The sequence below is a fragment of the Symphalangus syndactylus genome, chromosome 9 (genome assembly GCF_028878055.3).
Source record: "Symphalangus syndactylus isolate Jambi chromosome 9, NHGRI_mSymSyn1-v2.1_pri, whole genome shotgun sequence".
In the NCBI taxonomy this organism is placed as follows: Eukaryota; Metazoa; Chordata; class Mammalia; order Primates; family Hylobatidae; genus Symphalangus; species Symphalangus syndactylus.
In genome coordinates, this window is record NC_072431.2 from 135,590,254 (window position 1) to 135,615,893 (window position 25,640).

General features: G+C 40.5%; 1 protein-coding gene across 3 annotated transcripts in view; it reads left to right on the forward strand.

Annotated features, from left to right (window-relative positions):
• The window catches only part of GLIS3 (GLIS family zinc finger 3), a 491,196-nt gene that overhangs the window by 127,604 nt on the left and 337,952 nt on the right, over positions 1-25,640 (forward strand). Inside the window, exon 1 of one of the 3 annotated variants that reach the window (XM_055294332.2) lies at positions 17,263-17,442. The exons of the other annotated variants lie outside the window; for them this stretch is intronic. The gene's annotated coding sequence lies outside the window, so the exon portion shown is untranslated. Of the gene's footprint in view, positions 1-17,262; positions 17,443-25,640 lie in introns of those variants that run through there. 3 annotated transcript variants of the gene reach the window in all.

Sequence of the window (25,640 nt, forward strand, 5' to 3'; positions counted from 1 at the left end):
GTAGCAAAAGAAAATTCTGGATCACAAGTGTAGTGTTTAAAGCCACACAGCACATTAAGTGGTAGCTGTGAGACTGGCACCCAGATCTTCCAACTCATTCTCCTGTGCTCTTTCTGCCTTATTAAATTAAAATGACATCTGTAGACCTCATCTCTGACAACACTGTGGAATTATCTGAAAGCCTTGGTAAACTTCTTAGGGTGTTCAAACTGATTAGTAACTTCCAGAATCTAAGGCTAGTAATGATATTTTTTTTAAAGGTCAGTGAATACAAAGTAGAAATCTTGATGACTTTCCTCATGCTTTCCTTGTGTCTGCCAAGCAGTAGAGGTCTCATTTATGAGATCACAAGTCAGAGGAGTACCAGTTGATAGTTGGACAGCTGCAGAAAGCTTGACCAACAATTAACTAGGGTTGGAGACTCCTAAAATGTAGAGACAGGACAATCACCTCTCCCATCTTCCTCATTAAAGGTGTTGGTGATGATCTGTGACCCATAGGAAAAAATATCAAAATACTACCTGAGACTTAGTTTAAAAAGCTCATCACTTATAAATTAAATAACTCATATTTTTTCTACATTGCTGCCACGATTTGCGTAACAAAATTTTCTCGTTATCTAACAGTTACAGAATCTAGATTAAACAGATTGATGTTTCGACAATTAGGCCTAACGAGGGACCAAGGCTTCTGTCTATTTTTATGGAGTCTGTTGTTTAATTTACCATAGGCATCCCAATGTGGCCTTCAGCATTAAAAATACCATAGCAGAATGTTCAACTGGAAAAGTATTTGGCATTGTTGAAAGGTTTGGAGGACAATTACAACACTCATAAAACCAGAAAATGATACATAAATCTTTTTTAAAGTAAAAATGTGGGCTTATTTCTCAAAATGTTTTTATTACTTAATAATATGAGTATCAGAGCCTTTGTTTAGCACATAACGTTCAGGGTAATTTAGTAGACATGAACTAAAGAGCTTTAAACAACTTGCTTTTATCACAATTCAATTTCATTCTTCTATTCAACCATAGTGACGTTCATTTAGTGACTTTGCTGTGGGAACATTTCTTTGCATATAATATACAGAACCATTCAGATGTAGTCTGTTTTGGATCATTATCCATTTCTTTGGGGTTTCTTGGATGGAACAAATAGAGTCCCGTTAACAGTCTCAAGTCAAAAATATCTTAAAGACATGACTTGTCTTATATGTATAATTAGGAAAAAAACCCTTTATTTTAAAATATACTTTAGACAGTGATTTACAACAAAGAGCTAGTCTGAAGCTTTGACAAGTGTGTGTGTGTGCGTGTGTGTGTGTGTGTGTGTGTGAGAGAGAAGAGAGAGAAGATAAGAAAGGCAACAACTGGTCTGATTTGCTTGCTGAGTTTTCAGTTGAAAGCCTTTGCTGTCAAGGAGGTGAGGAAATGATTGCATTTAACCAGGCCAGTTATGTTATCTCCACTTGGTAGGAACAGACTCCAGCTAAAGCCCAAGGCCAGGGTGCTCCTCTTGTGGTTCCTTGCCTCTTTGCTGCTGGCCCTTAGAATGTGTCCTGGTCAGAGCCTTTGGAGATTCTGATCAGGCTTGGCCAGTGTAGAGGAGTAATCAGACCAAAAGTGGCACCTTGAAACAAACACTTTGAAAGAGGAAACACTCACGAAGAGGACCCAGAAGCCATAGGTGCCATGTAAACCAGTCAGTCCGTCTGTTAGAAAATAAGTATTACTGTTGGATTTGCAGAAAAGTATATGAAAGGCAGTGAAAGTTCAGTGAAAGGAACATGAGTGAGCTGTGATATCAGGCAATCCCAAATTCCAATCTTGATACTGCCACTTGTGCTACCAACATGTACACCTTGAATAAGTTTTTTAATCTCTCTAATCCTCACTTTATGTACCAGGAAAATCTTACATTCATTCAGCAAGCATATATTGGGCACCTATTGTGTACCAGCACTCTGTCAGGCATGGAGAATGTACTGATGGATAAGACACTGCCCTCTCTTCAAGTGGCTCAGAGCCTGCTAGACTCACAGAGTGGCAGGCTTATGTGAGGATATATGTGAAATCACTTAGCAGAATATCTGGCATATAGTAGTGGCTTAATATATTTATTTTTATTTCCTGTTTGTCCTCTGAGCCTTTCATGAACATGGGGAAATAAAAAAAAATTCCCAAGAATTTAGCAATTTGTCAGTTACCTCCCACACAGGATCTCTTAGCAGGAATTGTCATAATTTGGAATTTGACCAACGAAATACATACTTCTGTGGAATCTGTACTGGACTGAGTCAGCAAACAGGAGCTCCTGTTGCAGCTTTGCTCTTGGGCAATTCCCTTATCCTCTGTGGATGTCATTTCTGTCAATGGTACAATGAGGGCTTGGGATTAATTAGGCATGATCTTTATCCCTTCAGATACAAATGAACTGATTTTACTTCTGATTCTCCACTTGCATCAATGTTTTGTTCATTTGTCTGTCTTATACCCACCTTCTCCTGACCTTCACACTCAAAGAGATTTTTGGAGTTGTTGGCAAACAGGAACACACATGACTTTTTGTTTTCAACCTTGATTTAGTTGCTTTTATCCCCTTCCTTCCTCTCTTCTCTGGTTTTGCAGCAAATGGAAGAGGAAAGAGGAGGAAGACTTGGCTGTCTCTACATCTTACCATCTGCCCTCTTAATTACCCTTAGGTGATTCTTGAGTCCTCTGTTTCATGCTGAGAACACATGAGGCTGAAGACTCTCTGTTCACTTATGTCTTCATCAGATTAACTGCTTTTACGTGTAGCCACAGAGTCCTTAAGTGAAATTATAGAACACCTAAAATCATAAATAGTGCGAACTGGAAGGGACATTAGTGGCCATTTGGGAATACATAAAACTGAACTCCTGGAAGGAGAAGGGGCCTTTCCAAGGTTGGGCAGTTGGTTAGTACTCAGGCCAGCACTTGAACTTATATCATTAGTGCAGTTCTCTTTCACTCTGCCCTTTGCTGTAAGAATGGTTATTTTTTTGGTTTATTCTTCCCATCACGTCTTAAGTGATCAAATATCATGTGCCTCTTTTTATAGTAAAGATTAGCTCGAGGCCCCCATCTGCCTTGTTCTGTGGTGTTTCTTGTTCTTACTGGTTCTTGTCAGTGTCTTCTGGGCTGCAGCTTTCCTTTCCACCCTTCACTGTATCAAAGTGTATCCTGGGAAAGGATCTGAGTTGCTCCTAGTCGCCATCCACCCTGCAGATCTCTTCAATTCCTACTTGCCTTTTAATAAACATATTGATTGTAGCTAACAGTTTTTGGATGCTTAATATGAGCCTGACACTGTGTCAAGTACTTTCCCTCAGAACAATTATGTGATGTGCTATTGTTTTCTGCATTTGCCAGAGGGAGTAATTGAGGTGCAGAGAAGTTCCATGCTTTGCCTGAGGTTCCAAGTCTAGTCAGCAGTAGCCCAGGCTTTGAAGGCACCTGGTCTCGCCTCAGAACCTGTGCTGTTAAATATTGTGCTCTGTTCCCCTTCCACCCAGCTCCCTCCTACTCCCCTGTCCGCAAGCACAACAGAACCTTCTCTCCCTTGTTTGCAGATTTGCTTTTTCCTGCCACCCCAAACATTGGAGATTCCTAGAGTTCTATCCTTATCCCTGTTCTTCATCCCCTGTATGCATGATGCCTGAGCAATCTCACCCACATTGAAGACTCTATCTTATTGTTATCCCCAGAAACTGGTTCTAGCCCCATTTCCAAGCTCTCCTTTGCAACTGTATATTTGTAGTTCTATCTGGATATCTGCATAGGCACATCATACTCAACTTGTTCAAAACCATGTGGCATCTTAGGTGACTGGAGTGACGCCCATCAGTCATCAGCCCGGAGCAGGAATTTTGGAAGCCTTCCTGATTCTGCTGCAGTGAAACTCAGAGTGTAGCTTTATGTCAGACTATATGGGTCTGGATAGTAGAAACTATTTTTCATAAGCATTTATCTATAAACAAATAACTTAGAAAATCCTTTTCCCCCCTATGGAAAAGAATGTAGGTTTTTTGTTTTGTTTTGTTTTTGAGACGGAGTTTCGCTCCTGTTGCCCAGGCTGGAGTGCAATGGCATGGTCTCGGCAAACTGCAACCTCCTCCTCCTGGGCACAAGTGGTTCTCCTGCCTCAGCCTCCCGAGTAGCTGGGATTACAGGCATGTGCCACCATGCCCGGCTAATTTTTGTATTTTAGGAGAGATGGGGTTTCATCATGTTGGCCAGGCTGGTCTCGAACTCCAGACCTTAGGTGACCTGCCCATCTCAGCCCCCCAAAGTGCCGGGATTACAGGTGTGAGCCATCGCGCTTGGCCAGGAAGGATGTTGGGAATGGTCTATTTGCCATGTTTCAGGGCCCCTCCAGCCTCTGTTCTTCTGCATCTGTGGACCCTCAAAATATGTTAGAGCCTCTCACCGTGTGGATGAAACACAGCCTACATGGGTTTCCACAAGTCCCAGTAACCCAGTGTACCAAAGCGAAGCATGATACCTTAAAAAGGAAACCAAGAACAAAATTCAGAATCAATCTCTCTTCACTTCCCTTCACTTCCCCTAGACTCCAGCTGCTCTGCTATCTTTGGTTTAAACAGTGCTATTTTTGTCAAGATTAAGCATCTTTTTGTTTCTTTTAAGTCTGGTCTTTGCTTTGCTTGGGAGTGTTCATCTGAGTTTTACTGCCTTCCTCCCTGGTCTATTCATTCTCATTCTTCAGTAAGCCTCTCACTTTATACAATATCTTTTGCTTTCCAATATTGTTTGTTCCATGCTTATGGGATGTTCTTTGCCGTCTAATTTTAGATCATACATAATGCCCTCTAAGCAGCCTTTCCTTTGGAGGGATAAAAGCCATGGTTAAGATGTCACTTCCCATAAATCAGTTTTGGTGAAGATGAAGGCAGCTGTGGGGAGAAGTGACGGGAGCAGGAACTCACGAAGTCTGACCCTTTCAAAGTCGAGTTAATCCTGCCTCTTACCCCTGTCGTCTCCGTGCTACTCTCTGGAGGGTGGATGGACCCTCTTTAACATGAAGAAATGAGCTTTTGCATTGTTCCTCTTTGTCATGACAACAAAAGCTCTGGAAAATTCCAATTAATTAGCAAGCCTTGGACTAATGAAAGAATCAGACTGAAAGCAAAGTCCTCTAAGCTTTCAGAGAGGCAGAAGCATGGGAGGACAATGCTGATTTCAAATATTTGGGGCTGTTTGTATAATTTTCCCAGGGTTTGCCTTCCTGAGACAGAGATAAGCCGAGAGAGACAAGAGCAAGGATTTATCAGAGTCAGGATGTAATAACATTGTCGGCTTGTAAGGACACTAAATGACCCACTGTCATTGGAAGGAGGCAGTTAAATGTGGACTCATACCATCCGGGAAATTAAAAGCAGCATATAGACCTTTGCATATTTTGTGTTTAGAGGAAGACGTGACAATTGGATGGGCATAAAGTAGATTGTGCAATAAGGTTAAAGTTAATTCTTATGAAGGACCAGGAAATCACTGTACTGTGGTATCCATGAATGAGGGCTTATAGCCAGTGTGGCTGCTAGAAATGCATGGTGATGAAAAGCACGGGCCTCACTCATTTGTAGCCTTTTCATTTTATGTTGTTATTATTATTAACAGTAATAATAGTGTAATAAGCACAACAAAACCACCACCAACTAACATACTGAGCACTTACTGTGCACTAAGCACTATTCTGAGCACACCTAATTTTCTCAACAATCCTATGAGATACTAAATACTATGTGGCTGATGCTTTTATTACCTCCATTTAATATTTCAGAATACTGAAGTGTAGCTACTCAATGACTGGCCCACATATATAAGCAATGGGCCTAGAATGTGAATCTATGCAGTCTAATTTCAGTGTTCACACTCCAAACTGCCATGCTGTCCTGCCTGTGAAATGTGGTCTTACTGCCTGGGTAGAAATACCACTTGAGAGGCTACATGTGGCCAGGCTGGACTAGAAGCCAGAAAGTCTGAGGACTTATTGTCAGTTTGGTCACAAATTATTCCCATGATCTTGGACAAATCACTTGCTTATCATTTCTTGTTCATCTGTATGATGAAATTGTTATGTTAAATGAGGTATCCTCCAGCTCTTAATATTCCATGGATTGTGAAAATGATGAATTTCAGAAATAGGTAAATTAAATGGGCATGTTTGAGAAATGTGTGTGTGTGCATGTGTGTGGTGTGTGTGTGTGTGTGTGCCAGTGCACGTGCATGCACATACTCAGACATAAAAAATGAGGCAGCAGCTATGGACCCAGGCAGATCTGTGTTCAAACCCTAACTCTCCTGTATGACTTTAGAGCTGATTGCTTTATCTCTTTGAACTTGAGTTTCTTTATTTTCTAGTGGAGGTGATGTATTACATGTGTAGAGTCCCTAGCATGATGCCCAGGAGTTGTTGCTACTTCCCCTCTCTATCCTCATGTGGATGGTGAGAGGGTAGAAAGTACCCTACTTAGAGAGCTGGGTCCAGAGAAGAGATTAGTTCAGTTAAAAAGAACATTTTCTTGAAGAGGTGGCTGTGTAGGTATTTTTGCATGGATGGATCTGTTGGTGATTGATTTTTTTTTTTTTTTTTTGGACAGAGTCTTGCTCTGTCGCCCAGGCTAGAGTGCAGTGATGCAATCTTGGCTCACTGCAAGCTTCTCCTCCTGAGTTCAGGCCATTCTCCTGCCTCAGCCTTCTGACTAGCTAGGATTACAGCTGTGTGCCACTATGCCAAGCTAATTTTTTATATTTTTAGTAGAGATGGGATTTCACTGTGTTAGCCAGGATGGTCTCGATCTGACCTCGTGATCTGCCCACCTCGGCCTCCCAAAGTGCTGGGATTACAGGCGTGAGCCACCGTGCCCAGCCAGTGATTGATCTTATAGATGAGAATCTTCCATTCTGAAACCGTCAAGCTTCTAACAGGTTTTCCTGATAGATTTCTTCGTTGAATTATATCACCTTCCTTCCATTGTTCTTGCTTGGGTAATTATTTTGTCTGCAAATGTTCTTCAGATTCCTTGGACCAAGTGACAATTGAAAGGATACTGGCTGAGAATCACACTTGCTTGAAAAATATCCCCCCAAATTAATGCCCACCTGGAACCTCAGAATGTGACTTTTGTTTTTTTGGAAATCGAGCTTTTGTAGATGTAATCAAGTTAAAAAGAATGAGATCATACTGGATTAGAGTGGGATCTAATCCAGTAATTGATGTTCTTATAAAAAGAAGGAAATTTGGACACAGAGACAAGAATGCAGTGTGAACACAGAAGACATACAGGGAGAACACCAAGGGATGACAGAGGAGGTGATGGGAGATCACATATCTATAAACTGAAGGATGCTCAGAGTTGCTGGCAACCACCAGAAGCTAGGAAGGGGCAAGGAAGGATCCTCCCCTAGAGGCTTCAGAGAGAGCCTGGCCCTGCCAACACCTTGATTTCAGACTTCTAGCCTCAGCCTGGGCGCACTGGCTCACGCCTGTAATCCTACCACTTTGGGAGGCCGAGGCGGGTGGATCACTTGAGGTCAGTAGTTGGAGACCAGCCTGACCAACATGGTGAAACCCCCATCTCTACAAAAAAAAAAAAAAAAAAAAAAAAAAATTAGCCGGGTGTGGCATGCACCTGTAATCCCAGCTACTTGAGAGGTTGAGTGGGGAGAATTGCTTGAACCTGGGAGGCAGAGGCTACAGTGAGCCGAGAATTGCGCCACTGTACTCCAGCTTGGGTGACAGAGTAAAACTCTGTCTCAAAAAAAAAAAAAAAAAAAAAAAAAGACTTCTAGCGTTCAGAACTTGGAGAGAAGAAAATCCTGTTGTTTCAAGCCATTCAGTTTGCTGTACTTTTGTTACGGCAGCCCTGGAAAACTAATATAGCAAGTGAAGTATCTGCTTCTTACCGTAATAACTGGGGCTGGACGAGTTGGAGAGACAAGTAGACACTGACTAAAGGGGAAAAGAAAGTCCAATGCATCCGCGAAGGGGTGTTTTTGAAACCCTTTATTTGTCATGGGGCTCCTCTTCCCCATGTGTATAAACATTCTTTTTATTCTTGTTGTCCACGATCAGAGCAGGTGTTGTGGAAATGCTAAAACGGAAATTTTCAAATTAAAATTTGAGGCTAATATTCTTTTTTATTTAAATTTTTTAAATTCTTATTTGTTTCTTTGAGACACGGTCTCACTTTGTCTCCCAGGCTGGAGTGCAGTAGCACGATCATGGCTTACTGCAGCCTTGGTCTCCTGGGCTTAAGCAACCTTCCTGCCTCCATCTCCTGAGTAGCCGGGACCACCAACATGCCTGACTAATTAACAAAATTTTTTCTTTTCTTTTCTTTTTTTTTTAAGAGTTGGGGTCTCACTGCATTTCCCAGGCTGACTTCGAACTCCTGGTTTCAAGCAATCCTTCCATCTTGGCCTTCTTAAGTGCTGGGATTATAGGCATGAACCACCACGCCCAGCCAACATTACTTTTTAAAATTTGACTCTCATAAAAGCAGTATCCTCTAGACTGCAGTGATTACCAATACAGATATGGAGGTGTTGCACGCACAATGAGTATTGAGACAGGTGCCACTACCTGGTTTACCAGCTGATTTAAATATTCTTTTGAAGTCATTTACATGCCTCCAGAAGTTAAAAAAGAATATATCTGAAACCCCAACTTGGCTATAGAATAGGTTGGAAAGTACAGAGTTCGTTAGAATTACATTATTATTTGTAATGTGGGATAAATCTTGAAATTGTAATAAGAAAAGTAAGTCTTACCTAAAGTACGAGGACTTTGAAGAAAATCACATGATAAGACAAAACTGTCAAACAAGCTTGGGTTAACGTGGACTCATTTGGTTCCAGAAAAGCTCAGAGTGAAGACAGCTCGTGAATTCTGTCATCAGGCAGTAAGGCCTGTATCGCATGTCGCTTTGCTTTGTTTTTAACATGTGGTTCAAGCTATGCCAGGCCTGCCGCTGTGCGGGAGATGTACTTTCTGACAAAATAAGGCATTTTCCTGGCATCAGACCCTTTTGGAATTTTTACTGGTTTGCATAAACCTGGCGAGTTTCTATTTCCCACACATATCCAGTGCAGTCACACTTGACATTGCTTATTTATGGTGGTCTTGAAGCCTGTCAGTGCCAGCGTGGTCAGTTCCTTAGCACCACTGGAGGTTATTCTGAAGAAATGAAACCAGGTATTCGTTCATCCATTATTTAAAAATTGTCTCCCACCTACTATGCCTGTAATGAGGAAGAAATAGCGGAGGCAAAATAGACCAATTTTGGAAGGACTGAAAATATTTTGGGGAATGGAAAGTATTTTTAGCAGGCTGCCTCCTTTTCCTCTTTCTCCTCAACCTTTATGATAATAAAGTTCACTAGAAAAGTTCGTTTGCATTATTTTGTGTTCAGAGAGATAATAATGGTGATGATGATCACAATGATGATAGTAATACTAACATTCATTCTTGGTTGTCTGTTACTGGCTGAGTTGAAATACTGTATAAATAAACAAGTCTGAGGACATGAGTCTGAGCTTTTCTGAGTTACTTTGGAAACCCTATTGGCTTGCCGTCTTAACTCCTGGCTCTTCTCTCCTGAATCTATTTTATTGTCGGTCACAAGAGAGATCTGTGGAACTACGTGGGCCAACCCCCAAGCACAGATTTATTATCTCTCTTCTTTTCTTTTCTTTTTTTTTTTTTTTTTTTTTTTGAAGTGGAGTCTCACTTCTTCACCCAGGCTGGAGTGCACTGGCGCGATCTCGGCTCGCTGCAACCTCCGCCTCCCGGGTTCAAGCAATTTCCCTGCCTCGGCCTCCCCAGTAGCTGGAATTACAGGCATGTGACACCATGCCCGCTTAATTTTTGTATTTTTAGTAGAGATGGGGTTTCACCATGTTGGCCAGGCTGGTCTCGAACTCCTGACCTCAAGTGATCCACCTGCCTCAGCCTCCTAAAGTGCTGGGATTACAGGCGTGAGCCATGGCGCCTGGCCACAGATTTATTATCTCTTATGGAAAAATAACTGTAAGTACCTTCTCCAGCACTGAGAGCCTATGGTCTATTAACTTTGCATAGAAAGGATAGAACATGATCATCCGTATTGAAAGAAGGGGCCAAGACAAGGCAGAGATTGTACAAAATGCTAGAAAACTCTCCAGTGTTTCACATTTGACCCTGGAGATGGTTCATCTGGTTCATTCATTCAATCCGCGTTTGTTAACCATGAGAGTCATATATGGGATGGGGATTAGTGATGCAAATTCAAGTAATACACAGGCCGTGTTCTCTAGGGGCTTACAGTCTAAAGTTGAGACTGGTGAGCCATCTGCAAATTTATTTGGTACCACATTCTCCCTTGCCGAGTACATTGCAGCTAGCCTGGCTTTTTTTTTTTTTTTTTTTTTTTTTTTTGTTTCTCTAGCACACCAAGCTGGTTCAGCCTTCAGGTCTTTGTACTAGCCATTTTTTTCTGCCTGGGACTCCTCCCCCATATTGTTGCATGGCTGGTTTCTTCTCGCTATTTGCATCCCAGCTTATGAGCCACCTCTTCCATAGGCCTTTTCTGCCACTCAGTTCAGAGTAGCCTCCCATCCCATCTATCTTTTTTATGTCTTTCGTGGCACTTACCCTTATTTGAAATTACCGTGTTCACTTATTCATTCACTCATATTATTGTGTATTCTCTCACCAGTACAATGTGTACTTTATGAAAATGGGGGAATGTTACTTGTCTTATTTACCATTGTATCCTTGGTTAATATGTTTTTATTGAATTTATGGATGAACAAATGAATGAATGGTATCATGTATTATAATCCATTTAGTAGTGAAAACCTTAACAAAGTGCTGTAGGAAAATGAGGAAAAGTTTCACAACTTCTGTGTCTGAGCATGTTGGGGACATGTTTAAAGAAACGACATGTGAGCTTGATCTGGAAGACAGGAGACAGTATAGCTGAAGGCACTACTTCTGCTTAGGTAAATGAAGCTCTTCTTTCTTAATCTTGACCCTTCCTGCCTGACCCACTTCGTTGTGGTATTTTGTGAACCGCCCAGATGATTCCCTGACAGAGGGAACAGTAACAGCCCAGTAACTGTGACCTCTGCCCTCTTTGGACACACGTATCAGGGATATGACAAACATATGTTTACTGAAAACATTTCTTCCATGCTACAGAAAGTTGCTAAAAGCTCGTCTTTCCAATAAAGAGAAACTCAGACTTGATGTAATGGAGAAAGGAGCTTATGAAACATAAGAAGGAATTCTCGACAGAATAAAAATAGAAGCTTAAAAGAGGCATCGTTTTGGAAAGGAAAAATAGATTTTTTCCCCTCTACTGTAAGAAAATATGTGTGGATGAGGCATGTGTGTTAAACTACGGAATAAATTTTGCATGTTCCTTCAGGGTGCTGCAACCGTGGCAATGCAGAGGTTTGTCGGTCCTGATAGGCAATGCTTGCGGTATATACATCCATTAACAAGATTATCAGTTGAAGAGACAATCATATTTTTACTGAAAAGGTTTTTTGAGGATAAAATTTATTGATATTTAATGAAGCATGAAGTTTCTAAATGAACCATGAAAGCAATAGCTAAACTAATTAACTGCACATAAAGGCTCCCAGAATGCATACGTGATGTGGGCTGTGTGCTTATCAATTGTGCCTGGTTACACTGACGTCTTGGATAACATGCTCCTCATATATGCTTTGTGGAAGCACTAGTAAATCCTCCCGTAATGCATGCGCTAAAGGAGGAAATAACCATTTAGATTTCCTGCGAATGTGGATTGAATATTTAAGTCAAGCACTGAGGGTTTATAGGTTATAATTTAGCAGAGTTAGGACTAGTAATAATAACATATTATTTCCACATACTTGATTTAAGCCTCTATGTATGCTCTTTCATTGAAAGATAAATCGTTCCCTGGTACTAAAAATATGCATCTTCCTCCCCCGTGTCTGTTCCCCACCTAAAAGAGAGACCAAGGATGCTAAATAACATGAGATGAACATTTCATTGTGCAACAGGGGTTCATGTGGGCCTTTTTCAACTACATGCAAAATCGTGCCCTGTTAAGAGCTCGGAGAATTTTCAAAAGCAGGCAAAATCAGTCCTGCTTTGGTGTTCACTGTAAGTCACACCAATTTGGGAGGCAGATGACTAACCCTAACAAAACTGTTAATGTTGACCTTTATCAATGGCCATCTTCCTTTCATCTGGTGTCTCCTTATTCTTAGCCACAGGCACCTACCTCTACCCCATTGCCCCAGAGCCTAGCTCTTAACAAATAGCTTATAATTACTGCATGCATCTTTCTGAAAATAACATTCACACGCTAATGAAGGAGGTTGACAAATTATTAGGACCTGTAGTAATCATATATGTTAATGGAAGAGTTACAGGGACTGTGACAGATGTTAGAGCAGTGCTTTTCAAACGTAAGTGTTGAAAATGCCAGTGGGTTGACCCTACCCCCAGGTTTCTGATTCGGTGGATATGGAGTGAGGACAGGAACTTTGCATTTCTGACAAGCTCCAGGATGATGATTATGCTGATGCTGTTGGTCCAGGTACCACACTTTGAGAACCACTGCAAGCTAAACTAGGAGAGGGCACTTTTTTTCAGGGACACTCTTATCTTATACCCTTTTGTTTCTTAAGGGTTGTTTCTGTTCTTCAGGATATCCAGGGTCCTCCTCATCAGATAAGGGTGTGAAACTTACTGACACTTAAGCATAATGACCCTTAAAGGGCTACCCTTCACAAGGACATGTAAATTTTAATGGGGTGAAGTCAAAGGAATGAAACTCTGAAGAAGATATTTTATCTTCCAGTGGGTTGAAGGGTTTTGGAAAATATAAAATTTAGACCTGATTTCACCATTCAGACCAAATACACTTTGTCCATGAAGCATCTCTGTGCCCTAGTTAACTCTAGATGATCCCACCTTTGTTTCCACATTCTGTCTGTAATACTTAACACAGGAATTGTTATACAGCTGGCACCTGCTAAGTGTGTATTGAGTGGATGGGGAGGACGAATGCACGAATGTGTACAGGGACAAAACTTGTGTGACTTAGTGCTTCTCTCCTGAGGTTTAATCAGCTAATTAGTAAGGGAAGGAGAGGAAAGGAAGTAGAGAAATTTGTGTAGGAAAGGGCAGAGACTTCATTAAAGAAAGAATGAAGAAAATGGAGGAAGAAGGGAGGGAATAACCTTATTTCTATGTGAATGTGAGGAGAGTTTGTTTTGTCATGTAAGAGAATGGAAGAGTGAAGGAAGGCTTCACGGCTGCTCAAGGGTATAAGAGTTGTCAATCAAGAGGAATGGGCACACAGGAGGTGATTTTTTTTTTTTTTAATCCCTTGCTGGACTTGGGGGTTGAATGTACTTCTCCACCTGAAACTGGTGTGAGGAGTTCAGGGATTTATTTGGGTTATGGATAATTAAATTTGTTAACAGGTACCAAATAATACATTGTTAATGTGAATAATAGGGGATAAATGAATAGCAGTAGCATGTAGTGGGAAGATGCTTAGCTGTTCCTATGATCTTCTTGAGCAGTGGTTCCCACAGCAGAGGGGCCTGAGGACCTGCAGCATCAGCATCAGCATCAGCATCACCTGGGAACTTGTTAGAAATGCAAAATCTCAGGTCCCACCCTAAACCCATTGAATCAGAAACTCTGGGATGGGCCTAGCAATCTATGCTTGTACAGCCCTCCGTGAAATTCTGATGCACGCTTAAGTTGGAAAACTGTGGGCCTGGAGAGTTGCTCGACTTATGGGTCCTCCATTTGAAGGAGAAGTAGAGACTGTACCTGACTCGGACTCTGAAATTCAGGAGAGGCCTTTTGGTTAAAAGATAACTGGTGACTAATGTCTTATGTGTGAGTACAAATTATGGCTAAATATTTCATCATTTAAAAGGCCTATGAAGGCAGAAACGTTTTGAGTTCAGCAAAGAAAACAAATATGCTAAATATTGAAAAGGGTAAGAGAAAAGTTTAGAAAGCAGTCACACCGCACAACTGCCTAAGAATCTACGCCATGGCCAGGTCACGAGCTTGGGAAAGTTACTTGATTATGGACAAAATGCGCCATGTAATGGGTCAGTGGTTCCAGGTGTAATCCACTGCTGATGTCATTTGCTGCACACTCATGCTTATTCTCTTGCTTTTTAAATTGCTTTTTAAAAATCTTCTGGCAGTGATCCAGTAACGTGACTTTTTTAGTGTTTTACACATTAACACGAGTTTTTTTTTCTTCAAATAGCATTATTTTTTCAGTGTAGAAAAATTATGTATGTTTACTGCAGAACATTTTTTAAATACTGAATAAAAGAATCAAATAAACTTACCTGCAAATACTTTGTAGATGCAGATATCAATTGTTAATATTTTAGTAAGCAAATACATGCATGTATCTTGTGCCTTATTCTGAATAAAGTTTCATGGTCTCTTTTCCCACATTGTGTTACAAACTTTCCCCATGTAGTTCAGTATTCTTTGAAAATAAAATTTTTAAGTGCAGCAGAAATTTTTTATGTATACAGAAAGTGTACTATAATTTGTTTAATCAAGTTTGCTTTCTTTTTTACTGAAATTATATTGTAACAAATATCTTTAGAAATGATGGTCTAAATGTCTAAATATGTCCATATGGTAGATTATTTGGTCAGATGAACATTTTAAATACCTCTGACTGTTTTACCAAGTTGCTTCCCCAAAGGTTTATATAACAGATTACACTCTCAACTCAATCTACTGGCAGAATATTGTGTTCATTTTATGTCTCATCTACTAGATATGAACTGGTTAGGCCCTTTGTATTTCCCCCTACATGAATGTTTATCTTTATCAGTGATTCATAAGGACTCTTTATTTAAGTCTTTAACTCTTTGTGATATTGAATGTTAATATGTTTCCTGGTCTTTTGTTTGCTTTTTCATTTTGTTTGTGGTGCTTTTTTAGCTAAAATATTTTTGTAGATCTGTTTATCTTTGTCTTCTGCATCCTAAAATGAAGTAAAAAATTCAAATACATTTTCTTTTAGTTGTTTTACATTTTATTTTAATATTTAGCTCTTTATTTCCCTGGAATTTCTTGTGGCATATTATGGCTGATTGTGTTTTCCAATGATGACTGAAACCATAGCTCCCATTCCGTATTCTCTTTTGTGGTGCGACACCCCCACTCTCATGTCAAGAGATGGAGTCTGTTTCTCTACCCCCTTGAATTTGTCTGGACTCCAGGACCGTTTGGGCCAATGATACACAGTAGAAGTGATGCTACATCTGTTGGAGGCATGTTTCTAAATGGCCTGAAAGCCCCCTCTTTCTGCCTTTTGGAAACCAGGCACCATGCTGCGGGCAGCTCAAGTCATGTGCAGGGGCCACGTGTTGGTGTTCTTATTGACAGCTGCAGCGTAGCTCCTAGCTGATAGCCAGCATCACCTGGCAGCGTGGGAGTGGGCCACTTAGATGTCCATCCAGCCCACCCTTCAGATGACTGCTGTCCTAGGTGACATCTGACTGCCGTGCATGAGAGACCCCAAATGAGAAGCATCCTGATGAGCCTAGTCAACCCCTAGAACCACAAGAGATAATAATAAATTGTTGTTTTAAGGATGCCAACTTATTGAGTGGTTTGCTGTGTAGCAGTAGATAATCAGAACATCTATATAAGTAATGTGAATAAGCATTTAGCTTTGATTTTTCCTTCCAAACTATAATAAACTGTTGACCCACTACCATTTATTGATCTCCTTTCCCCCACTCATTTGTAAAGCAATAATATGCAAACTTTACTATATTTTTCAGGTCACGATTTTATGCTGTTGTCTCTCTTTGTTTAGTTTAATTAGTCTTCCTTCTGTGTTCCACAATGTATATATTTTTTGAGACAGAGTCTCACTGTGTTGCCCAGGCTGGAGTGCAGTGGCGTGATCTCAGCTCACTGCAAACTCTGCTTCCTGGGCTGAAGTGATTCTCCTTCCTCAGCCTCCTGAGTAGCTGGGATTACAGGAGTGCATCACCACACCCGGCTAATTTTTGTATTTTTAGTAGAGACAGGGTTTCAACATGTTGACCAGGCTGGTCTCGAACTCCTGACCTCAAATGATCTGCCCGCCTCAGCCTCCCAAAGTGCTGAGATTACAGGTGTGAGCCACCATGCGTGGCCCACAATTTTAATTTTCATATTTTTGAGTATTAGTACTATTTTATTCTTCCAAGTTAGAATCCATTGTCAAGGTAGTGAATAAGGAAAGGCCCATTAGGACTTTGCTTTAATTCAGTGGTTTTCTCTCTGCATGATAATGCTCCTTGGGGACATTTGGTAATGTCTAGACAGAGTTTAATTTTGGTTGTCACCACTAGGGGTGCTACCGGCATCTAGTGGGTAAGAGGCTAGAGATGCTGCTCAACATCCTGCAATGCACAGAGCACCCCTGCTCTTGCAACAAAAAACTACGGAACACAAAATGCCAGCAATGCAGAGGCTAAGAAGCAATGCATTCAACCTATAGGAAAGTTTGGAAGAATGAACATACTTATATATTACTCTCTCCTCCAGAAACATTTATGTATCTATGTTTATTTAGGTCTTCAGAAACAGGTAGTTTTCTTCATATTACATGCCATTCTTAAGAATTTTTAATTGTTTTTTCATTATATTTTAAAACTTATAATTGATGGTATATAAGGAACCTATTGCTTTTGTAAAATTTACATTGTGTCTTGTCACCTTATTGAATTTTCGTTTATAACAATTTTTAGTGGATTCTGTTGAATTTTATAGGTAGAAAGAATTTCTGAAATTTAACTTGGTGAAAAGGAGAGAGTGAACACCGCGTTTACTCAGAAAATGGGTTGGAAAGGATTTGAGAGATTACTTAATTCCTCGCCTGCGTTTTAGTGGTGATAAATCTGAGGTCTAGAGAAGTTAAATACTCTGCTTCATGTCACATAATTTGTGTAGGCTCCTAGAATGGAAAGTAGCCCAAACAATAGCCTTGGGATGAAGGCAGTGAAAATCCTCATAATCTGCATTAAAATGTAAACCTTGGTATTGCGTTTGAAGCCTTTGAGATGTTATAGAGTTGGGAATGTCCTTAGGGATTTTTCTCTTCCATTCCCCTCCCCCTACATTCTCTGCAATATCCTGGCAACCCGTCCTGTATTCTTCCAGGCACAAGAACTCTGCCTCACAAAGGTTCCCAGTCACTTCTGATTTCTAGAAAGTTCTTCCTTTGGTTCCTTCCTGAGGCTCACACATCCTTTATGGTTGAAGGGTGTTGGAGGAAGCAGAGCTTTCATCAGCTGCTGAAGTGGCAACTAATAGAGACTTGAATGGCCGTAGAAAAATACTGTGTTACTTGTTTGTTGTCTAGGTGAGATATGAGACTGGAAGGGTTTGAGGTTCTGGTTTCTTCATACAAGACCTGCGCAAACTGGAGATCCCATAAATGTTTGTTGAATAACATTGAATTTTACATGATGTTTTTATGTCTTCTCATTCTTTTTTATGAGAGTCCTTTGGGTAAGAGTTGAGCCCAAGGAGGACTGAGGGTCTTAACCTCAAATGCCCCTCATTCTGTCACCTTCCAAAGGTTCTCTCCTGCTGTGGAAGGTATGAGTATGTTTAACTAGGAACAGATGATTATTATGCTTCATTACCAGGCATGGTCTCTGTGCCACAGGACTCTGTCCAAACTCATGGACATAATGAAGAGCCCTTTCATTGTTTAGGATTCCTGAAGGCAGATTTTTTCTTTAGAACAAAGATGAAGAAAGTAAGGCCACAATCCAAAGAAATCCCCTCAGTGCAAAACTGTGAACTGGACAATTGTTCTGCAGTTGTTTTGCCAGGAAATAATAGCCTTAGAGCCCCACTTACTGCTTGTAAACTTTCTTTGAGGAGAGAATCTTTAAAAAAATTATGCTGTCAAGTTCCATATGCTTAAGTGAGACTTTCCCCCTTTCTAAGCAAGGTGCTTGCTCTCCCTGAGCAATCTGAATGTTGGTTGAGTGGCAGATTTACATGTGGTAGATGAATAAGCAGGCACCAGTTCTAATAAAACCTGTGGTTTAGCTGTGCTTCTGCTAAAACCTACGGTTTAAGGAGATAGAGGCAAACTCAAACTGAACCTCTTTTTAAAAACGTAACAATGTTATTTCTTTTTTCTCCTGAAGAGTCATACATTTCATCTGATCTGGGAGAATGCAGGCTTTTTTATCTTCTAGGCTCAAAGACACTTGGAAGAGAGAAGCCTCTGGTGGCGTTTTCAGATTCAGCTTGTGGACTGAAACAGTTGATCTCTAGGCAAGTTGTTAAGTAGGCATCTCTGTGTCGCTTTTCATCCTGATCTGCTCCTCTGTGCTTACCCCTTTTTTTCCTTCAGCTCTTCATCTGTTCATGGACGCTCCTGTCCCCAACCCAGTGCTTATTGTGTAGGAGTCGATCATCTGCCATCTTCACTCTATTTTGAAGGCAAAAGACATTTTTAACTGCCTGAGAGGTATTTGCATCATTAAGCACCAATTATAACTGACAGCCCCAAAAAAGTAGTAGGATACATTAGAAAGTGGGTTTAGTTGGGTGCCCAAGTACTTGGATTTTTGTCCTGATGCTGTCATTAACTAGCTTTGTGACCGGGTGAAAGTCACTTTACGTCTCTGGACTTGAATTTTACAGTTTATAAAATAACGAGGTTGGACACATGATTTCTAATCTTCCTTCTTGGCATCTAAATCTATGAATTCAAAGCATGGTGGGGGCAGATATACATCTTTTACTCATGAGGGAAACCCTTGAAATTGTTTCATCATCTATTCTGGTTTAAAGATAGTCTTTTAATATATGAGAGAGTAAAGGTTTTCTGATGTGATTTGCAGATGGAAAGAGGCATCGATATTTACTAAGTGTTTGGTTTGTGCCAGGCCATGTGCTAGATGGTATGTGATCTGACCAGGCTGAATGTAGTGATTTGGCTGAGCTTGCCACAGACTGAACTTGGCCTGCTGGCCTGCGACTTTGCCCTGGCATAGATTCCTCTTGCCTCCATATGGCTGGCCCCATCTACCTACACATTTAGGTTTTCCTCCTCCTTATGTGAATATTTTTATTGGTTAGTGAAAGCAGAGGACAGTCAGTGGCTGGTTGGACTCTGCTTTTAGGTCAGTCCAGTTTTGTAACATTAAAGTTTGGGCTACTGAAGCAGAATTTTGGAAAAGACCCCCTTTCAGCTTTATTTATATTGTTTTTAAGGTAGGTTGGTTTCTAGTAGAAAGGGGCCCTATAAACGCTTTGGGTCTTTATAGGAGGTTGCTTCTCTGGGGAACCTCTTCTTTACCTTTTATTGTACCGGATTCATTGTGAAATTGTCTTTGTGCTCGTCTGCGTGTGTGTGTGTGTGTGTGTGTGTGTGTGTGTTTATGTGTGCAGGTGTGCACCCACACGTGCATTATGTTCTTATATCCCTAACATATATCCGTATGAACTGTGCGCACTCAAGACTCTTCGTGAATAAAAAGTTAGTAAATCCCTTTTGTAGTAAGATATGTGCAAGATAAGATATTTCATATCTTGTTTCTAAATATCACCATCATTATCATCATCATCATCTCCTTCTCTGTCTCAGTAGCTTTTTTATCCTACCTTATTTCACCAGACATTATTTTGTGCTGTGATTCTCTTGATCTCTGTTTCACCTGCTCTTACCATGCAGTTTTTAACTCCTGAATGAGTGAAATAACAAATGAATTTCATCTTATGCATCAAAAATTCCTGAAAGTAAGAGGGGTTATATAATAGACACTTAACCACTACTTTAAAGGTTAGACTAGTGTCATCTATTTATACTTGCATGCCTGACACCATTTATGGTACCTACACAGAATAAATTAAGGTGTCATGCCTGACTATTGCTTATATATGGAAACCAAGAGGTTGGAGGCTCTGCGTGAGTGTGAGTTCCAGCTTTGGGAGAAGAATGACAATTGTCCTGTGTTCTCTCCATCTAGAAGTATTTGTCCAGTTATGTGGAAGATGATGGTTAAGGGAATATGAATGAACTCATAGCCATCTGTGTGTGTTTTTTGAATTGGGCTAGCTGGGGTTTGAATACTCGCTCTTAGCAAGTTAATATGGTCTTCAAACCTTAGTTTTCCTCCCCTGTGAAATGGGATGGTAATAATCAAGGTTGTTGTGGGAGCTAAATGAGTTAATCCGGGAATACAGCCAGGCATCCTCCTCTGGCACCAAGTAAGCCTTCCATTAAGCTTACTTTAACTTTCACTTCATTTTTAATGTATAGATGAGTCACTGTCATTGTTATTGTTAGTAGTAGTAGTAGCAGCGGTTGTAATAGTACAAGTTCTTGGTGAGGAAGTATGATCATCATGTTGATAGCTAGGTAAAATCTGCACCTCCTCTGGAGTATTTATGAATAGCTAAGAAAGGGGAGAGGAGACAGAGGTTTGTTATAATCTTGTTTCCATGGAGGGCTTCACGGGAAAGGTGACAAGTCAAACAGTTTGGAAAAGGCTGTGTTGATAGGGACGAGCTTTGTGTGCAATGAGGTGTGGAGCCAGCCTGGGGAGGAGAGAGGAGAATGGGTTAGGAATGGTCAGGACAACAAAGTGGCAGCTCTGGCCACATTACCCCCATTCCAGGCTTCTCAGCAATTTCTCTGTTTATTTTATTTGTATTTTCCCCGCTATTTTAAATTATACAATGCCACCCTCCTTGTAGCCCTCTCTCCACCTACCTGTGGAAAGAAGTTCTTTACTGAAACTTGCTGCAGGTATAGTGTGGGCATTACCTGATCATAGGCATTAGGAAGCTGAGGCCTGATATCCTGGGGGTGATAGGTAGGGGTCCAGGTGGATAAGGTATAGTGCCTGTCCTCATGGACCTGCCAGTTTAGGGGGAAAGGTGAGATATAGATACATAAGGTAGAATTGATCCACAGCACAAAAGACAAATAACTATGTGGGAGTTTAGAGGAGGGATAGAGCACTGTAAACCTGGCATCGGAAGAAGGAATATGGAAGGTTTGTTTCAAGGAGGAGGTAGCATTTGAGCTGATCTTTGAGGTTGGAAATACGGAGAGTATGGGGACATGGGGTGTGGTGACCAGGGATTTCAGGCTGCCTGGAGTGGAGTACGTCTGAAAGAACTGTAGTGATGAATTCAGGCTGAAATCAAACTCCTGTGAGTGTAGCAAGGAAACTGATGTAGCCAGATCTCATCTAGAATCAGCAATAATTAGTAAGAGTTTTCCTGAAGCTATTTTTGCTATAATAAGAAAAAGGGGGGAGGGATTAAGAGCTCAAGCATTCCCGGTGTTCAAATTAAATGTTAACTCCTTTGTGTAGTTAACCAGTAACTTACTCTTTCCTATGCGAAAGAAAAAAGGAGAGGGAGAAACATAATACAGTGGTAACCACCTCACTTCAAAAAATCCTGGTTTGCTAATGTGTTTGCTTATTTTCAACGTAATACATACGTAGCTATTATAGAGATGTGTGCAAACTGAAACAGCAGACAGTAAGTTGACTTACCTTTGTGAATTCCCTGGATGTCTTCTGCAGGGTTTGCAGAGTTAGCTATTTTCAGACACATTCCTAGTTTAGCCATTAGAATATTACAGTGTTTTTTTTTTTTTTTGGTATGAACTCAGCAAGTGAAACTTTGCTTCCAGAAAGGTGGGTGGGTGAGCTCACCCACCTGCCCTGACCCAGGCAAGTTAATGACCTGCCCAAGTATTGTTCACGCTGGCCAGCGCTGGCTGACTTCACCGGCAGTTCCACTTGAAGGGAATCATTGTTTCTTACTCTGCATTTGTCAGATGCTTTCCCGTCTGCACACCAGCCTTTGCTGAATGTCCTAGCAGTCCCTGAATGTTCCTGCTGCCTGCATTTTATAAAACCACAGAGCAAGTAGCCCTGGAAATGTATGCAAGGTACTCTGCACAGCTGTCTGAGGCCCCCAGCCAAGGGCAAGATGTAAACAACTCTATACCCACACAAGTACACAAGCAGACGCTGCATATGGAAGCCCCGCAGTGCAAGGACTTCTTACTTCTAACACTTTAAAATGTCAGTGGCCAAGCAGCCTGGGAACATGAATAATTTAAGCACGAGATGCTTTTGCTGATGATTTTGGTCATTTTTCAGGAAGAATAATGGTAATGTATGGAATGGAGGTATGTGAAGGAAGAGGACTAGGAATTGTAGAATTTGTATTTGCTGTAAGAAATTAAAATATAGTATGACATTGAACTTTCAGAACTTCTTAGGATATTGCCTGCATAATGTTCAATTTGGGGAAGAAATGAATCGCCAGAGGAGATTAATTGCAGTGGGCTTAAAATTCTAAATGTCAGGTGCTAGGTCAGGGTGGCTAGAAAATTAGATGCATATGGTGAAATGCCTTTAATTTGGTATAAGATCTAGTGCATTTGACTCTAAAGATGCTTTTGGACAATCAAATTGAGAAAGAATAGCAAGATAGTTTTTAAAAGTCGAATGTAGTACTCTTCAGAATGAGTGCCAAATAAAATCCAGTACATTGGTTCTGGCCTGTTTTAAATGAATAGCTCGTGTAGCATCCTTCCTCTTTGCGGTGTTTATCTAGAGAACTGTTTAATTTTTATTAGTAGGCTAATTCTTGCATTAAAGACGTAAGAAATTGCATATTTAGGTAGGAGAATAGGCGTTTGAGATGAAGTTTATTCAGGGTTCTGTCCCTACTGCTGAAAAATCTAATTCACCACTGAGTGGATCGTAACGCAGTTGCTAATTTAAAAATCAGTTCGCCAGATTCCAGTGACTTTGATAAGACTTTTATTCTTTTCAATCTTATGTATTTGTGAGCACATTCTTGGGAAGATTGCTGCTGAGTAGTGTTGCATGTCAGAGATGAGGACAGTTTAGTCATTAACCCTAAACTGAGGGTAAAGACTGGCAATAGGCAGCCTGTGGAATGAGGAAAGGGCCAGGTTGAAATATTTCCAAAAGGTATTTTTGTTGTTTACCCTTGTTAATTATTAATACTAATTATTGATGAAAAATAGTTTTGAGTTACATGCCACACATTGTTTAGGAATAAATTATCAAATTTCTTATCTAGAACTATAGTAGATATTCAACTGTTTCAAATAATCGATATTTATTAATTTAGTAAGATGTCCCCCCTTCCTTCAACATGAAAGACACAAATCCATAAAGTTCTGGTGCATAAAGACTGTTTCATGAAAGCGCACTTTCCTCCCAGCTTTGGGTAGCTTCTTGCACTAAATGAATATGTTAAAAGCTGAATTTGACAAAATCAGGTCAATAATTAAAAAGTATCTTTAGAACAAAGTACCTATCTCATGTAAGACCTGTAGATAATGTATAGGTTTTGTAGGTTAAAATTGCCAGATTAGTTATGAATGCTGTGCTGTGTCTCAATTTTCCATGCCTTTTCAGATTTGTACGTTATAGTCAGGTTAGTCTCTCGGAAATGACCTTTTTAGGAATTTCCATATTTTTTAGTTAATCATACAGGCTTAAATGAAGTATATTGTTTAAATTCTACTGAGCGGGTATGCACTTCCCAGAGAAGATTACTCTCTCTGGGAGTGAGAACTGGCTGATACTAAAGGAGACAGAGGGAGAGAGAGGGAGAAAGGGAGGGAGGGAGGGGGAACAAAGGGAGGAGGGAAGCTGGAAGGAAGAGAGAAGGGGAGGAAGGGAGAGGAAAGAGAGGGAAGTTTGAGATGTTAGGTCCCTCTGACAGAGGGAACTGATGTGACCTGGAGACTGCTCTCAGAGTCAGGCTGTAAAAGTCGGTGTTCATGTTTCTTAGGCATTATGGGCTTTTTGAATGTTACTAGATTCATTTTAGCCTCATTCTTAAGAACTGTGTGTTGGATGGATATCCTGTGGGCTTTGGTCATTTTTGGTTTTAGATCATGTTGTTCCAATCAGTTGGCTGTACTACGTATCACAGCAGTTGTGTGTGAAGGTACTAGACTTGGCAACCTAAAGATATGTTTGGTTTTAGAAAATAACACACACAATTGAACCACCTTTGGGTGTAGTTTTTCATTTACCAGGGTGTTCTCCAGAGGTACCCTGTATTGATGTATTTTCCCAATAGTGGGACATTGTAGTATTGGCTTAAAAACCTTACCTAACAAGGAGTAAGTAGGCTGATCCTGGATCAGTTTATTTTCTCTGTTATCCCAAAGACTTGCCCACTGACCTCATCCATAGCGTGGTGTTTGGTCCATGAGCAGTTGATTCACCAGTTTTCAGAGCCCAAGTCTAAAATCAGAGATTCTGTGGGGGATCTGGGAGCATCTGCCTTACCTTTATGAAGGTTATGGTCAGTTAAACCTTGCTTTCAATGGGCTCACTTCACTATGGGAAGAAAATTCTGCAGTTGTTAAAAACGAAAGGACACTGCCTTTTCCAAGGGAGCTGACAGCTATTGGTTTTTCCGGAGAGGATTACTGGTGAAGACAGTTATGAAGAACAAGTAACTCTTGTAAATAAACAGCATGTTCTTGCTTAAATATTTCCCAGAACAATTCTAAAGAAATATAATACAGGTAAGTTTTGTTATGTTCTCATTGTGAGTTATGTTTACGAGAAGCAAAAAATAGGATTAGAATCATAGAGGAGGAAAAAAAGCCTTTTCATACCAGTGGCTTATGTTTTATTGAATTCTAACCATTTATAAAATTATCTGGTTTCCTGCCCCTATTCACGGTTGATTTTGTTTCTCTTTTTCCATCTAGAGACCTTTGAATTATTTTTATTCATAAGTGAAAAATGTATTACAGCTTTATTTCCTTTTATTAATAGTTCCTTCTTACCCTTAACCACATCTCTGACTTTTTGGCATGTAGAGTCCAATGAGCTCATGCTTAATCATGTATAAACAACTATCTAATTATATGGTTTTGAATTTTCATTTGACCGACTAAACAAAAATGACACAGAAATGAGAAACCTGACAACTTTCCTGTCTTCAGATACCTGGCCTTTTTCTCCCTCACCCTCTCTTCGTGCGTTTAGTAAAATGCATGTTATAACCTATCAAAAAATACCATTTTGCATTTGCCAAGTTTCTGAGGTAAAATTGTTCTTTTCAAGGCTACGTGTCAAAAAACAAGTCGGTGGAGCTGAATTATCCGCCTTCCGTTCAGATTTCTTTCGGACTCTATTCTTTCCTCCTTTGGACCGAGGTGTTACTAGCATTCCTTGCGCTGTGGTGTCAGATGACAGGACAACATTTATGGAGCAAGGTTTCTCAATCTTTGTTCCCTTGACTTCTCCCCTGAGGTCCAGTAACAACTCTCCCACTTGCCCTGTCGTCCCACCCTCCCCCAAACCATGCTGACACATTTTTGAAAGAAGATAATGGGAAAATCTTTCCGTACTAAGGTGCTCACTATGTTTAAACAGGATGGGAGAAGTCGTCTATTCTCTTTTCTTTCTCACTGGCTTGATCCTAGAATTCTGAAGATGGTGGAAAATCTCTTTCGAACATTTAGATGGTTTCGCCGTAGATAGTTCAGTGTGCTTGATAGAA